This window comes from Martes martes, assembly GCF_963455335.1.
Source record: "Martes martes genome assembly, chromosome: Y".
Classification (NCBI taxonomy): domain Eukaryota; kingdom Metazoa; phylum Chordata; class Mammalia; order Carnivora; family Mustelidae; genus Martes; species Martes martes.
This window is the reverse complement of record NC_137907.1, coordinates 16,368,688-16,372,182: the sequence shown is the minus strand read 5'-3', so window position 1 is coordinate 16,372,182 and position 3,495 is coordinate 16,368,688. Positions and strand designations below refer to the sequence as shown.

Here is a 3,495-nt window from a genome sequence, read left to right as displayed (position 1 = left end):
CATCAAGATCAAAAGCTTTTGCCCAGCAAAGGAAACAGTCCACAAAACCAAAGGGCAACTGACAGAAAGGAAGAAAATATTTGCAATTGGCATATCAGACAATGGGCTTTTATCCAAAATCTATAAAGAACTTATCAAACTCAATACCCAAAGAACAAAGAATCCAATCAAGAAATGGGCAGAAAACATGAACAGAAATTTATGCAAAGAAGACACTCTGATGGCCAACAGACACATGAAAAAGTGGTCCACATCATTCGGCATTGTGAAAATACAAATCAAAACTATAATGTGATACCACCTCACACCAGTTGGAATGGCTAAAATTAACAAGTCAGGAAATGGCAGACATTGGTGAGGATGCAGAAGAAGGGGAAGCCTCCTACACTGTTGGTGAGAATGCAAGCTAGTGCAGCCGCTCTGGAAACGGTGTGGAGGTTCCTCAAAAAGTTGAAAATGGATCTACCATATGACCCAGGTAACTGGGTGTTTATCCTAAAGATACAAATGTAGTGATATGAAGGGGCACATTCACCCAAATGTTTATAGCAGCAATGTCCACAATAACCAAACTATGGAAAGAGCCTAGATGTCCAAGGACAGAGGAATGGATAAGGAAGATGTGATATATATATATATATATATATATATATATATATATATATATATATATATATAATGAAATATTACACACCCATCAAAAAATGAAATCTTGCCATTTGAAATGATTTGGCTGGAACTAAAGGGTATTATCCTAAGCAAAATCAGTCAATCAGAGAAACACAATTATCTTATGATCTCACCGATATGAAGAATTTGAGAAACAAGACAGAGGATTGTAGGGGAAGGGAAGGAAAAATGAAACAAGATGGGACCAGAGAGGGAGACAAACCATAAGAGATTCTTAATCTCAGGAAACAAACTGAGGATTGCTGGAAGAGAGAAGGATGGGAGGCATGGGGTGATGGACATTGGGGAGGTTATGTGCTATTGTGAGTGCTGTGAATTGTGTAAGACTGATGAATCACAGAACTGTACCCCCAAAACTTTGTTAATATAATATATTATTATTATTATATATATTATATGTTAATTTTTAAAAAGCAATACATCTATTTCAGTGCTCACAATTACTCCATAGTTAAGATAATCATGAAGTCAAATGTGAACTTGTTAGAAAACATTTTTCCCATTTTTGATTCACAAGTACATTTGGTCAAAGAACTGAATTTTGCAACAACATATGCATCCTGATGTTTGATACAAAATTGAAAGAAAAATTATTTAAATGTTTATATTATCTGTCACCTGGTATTGAGGTTCCTAACTCTGCAGTATTTTGATCAGAGAAAAGAAGTGGGATAACACATTGATCTCTTGGAAATGTGCTTAATTCTCAGTCTATTTAATCTGTGTATTGACCGTTAAGCACATGGTACAGTGTATCTAGATGGTGGGAATAGGAGAGAGTAGAAAGAAAGTTCTAGAGTAGTACTTCAAAAACATGATAGGTAAATGCTTTCTTTGAAGAATACTCAAACCAACTTACAAAAGGCATTTTTTAGGCATGAATAAAAGCAAACATGACACCTTTTTCATAAGTAGGACAATTACAAAACTGTAGTGAGAAGACACCAATATCATATGAAAAAATTTGTTTCATTGAATTGCCACACATTTCCCTTTACACATTACTTGAAATAAAATCAAATGCTGCTTTTAGAATAAATAAAGCAGATGCAAATAATATCTTACTGTAACTAAATGGAGAAAAATTCAACAGAGTACAAAATTTTGAAAGTGTGGGTAGCAAACTGAGGGTTTGGGAAGGGAGGATGTGGGGGGTTGGGTGAGCATGGTGGTGGGTCTTAAGGAGGGCATGTATTGCATGGAGCACTAGGTGTGGTGCATACCCAACAATTCTTGGAACACTGAAAAAATATATTTAAGATGTTGATTTTTTTAAAAGTGTAGGTAATGAATCAATATGGCAGAGAGGAAGAAACTGGTTATCTCTTTCCAGATACACCAAGGGTGAAACTGCATTTAGGGCAATTCCCTCTGAAAATGACTAGAAGACTAGCACATAAGCTCTCCCATAGATATGGCTATGAAGAAAATGTCACATCAAATGGATCCGAGGGGCAGAGATGTCATCTGGAAGAGATCTACAAGCAAGAGTGATATCACACACACCAAGGCACTTCTTGAATATTGAGGGATCCAAGCCCCACATCAGGCACACTTTTCCCTGGGGACGTGAAAAAGTAAGAAAGACTCCACTCTGTCTGGATTTGGAAATCAACAATACTCTGGGGGGGTTACAAACTCAGTGCTGCTTAAGTCCAGGACAGACGGAGGGTTGTAGGAAATGAAGACTCCAGTCTTAAAGAGTCAGAGCACTGTATCACTCAACATGAAACACAGCATGGAGGAAGCATTTTGAAAATCACTTGAATAGGTGTGCTGGAGATCACTGAGAGTGATCCCAAAAAGCCAGGCAAAATGAGGAAGTGGATCAGTATGTTCCAAATAAACAAGCAAAAAACAAAACTAAATGTCAGAAAAAGAACTACACAGGACAGAGATCAGCAATATGTCTGAGAAAGAATTCAAAGTAATGTGATCATAAGGATGCTCACAGACCTCAACACAAAGGAAGTCAAAGAACATAAAGAGATATAAAATATAAAGAACCAATCAAGGAAGAGTGCAGGGGTTGTAGTAGCCTGGTCTGGCAGCCTGGGTGGCCAGCAGGCAGCACGGTTTTGTCCTATGTGACTGGGTGATACCATTCAGCCTCTATCTGGAGATGATTCAAGATGACCAATGAAGAACAGCTTCCCAAATAGGTAAGTAAAACGGACTTAAAATTATGGCACCAGATGAGTTAATTCTAAGATGGAAACAACATGAATCATATGTCCAAGCTTCAGAGGGCAAGGACGCAGATATGAATTCTTATGATATAACAAGGTTAAGGGAGTCTGAAGAAAAACTAAAGCATCAACAATACTAGTCAGCAACTAATGAGCAAGAGATACAAGTGTGTACTACTCAAATCTAGTACCTCAGGCGAGTCCAATAGCCCAGCATTGCCCAAATGAGATTAACAATGGTAGGCCCAGCAATCAACTTACTTTTCCTAAAAATGAAAGGTGAACTGAAACAGGCTAAAGACAAACAGGAACAAGCCCAAAATGAACTGAGTGCCTGGGAGTTTACACCTGATAGAGGCTTGATTGTGTGGGACTATTCCAAAGTGGCCACCTCTGAAAAATTCCCCTTCTAGAACAAGTAGACACTTAAGAAATGTTTCTGTTTTAAGAAAATAGATAGAGAAAACAGAGGTCTTAAGTCTGAGGCACACTGTTTTTTGGAGGAACGAAAACCTAGAGATTTGAACTCCTGAACTGAATATGTAAAATTCCATTAAAATGGAAACTTGGAATATGCATCACTCCTAACCTTGCCCATAGTGACTTAAGGACATTG

At 37.7% G+C, this 3,495-nt stretch overlaps 1 pseudogene across 1 annotated transcript; it reads left to right on the top strand.

Annotated features, from left to right (window-relative positions):
• The first annotated feature begins 2,822 nt into the window (after positions 1-2,822).
• Positions 2,823-3,292, top strand: LOC308337773 (pre-mRNA-splicing regulator WTAP-like; annotated as a pseudogene). Its single transcript has one exon. The product of its transcript is annotated as a pre-mRNA-splicing regulator WTAP-like (transcript).
• Positions 3,293-3,495: the final 203 nt, after the last annotated feature.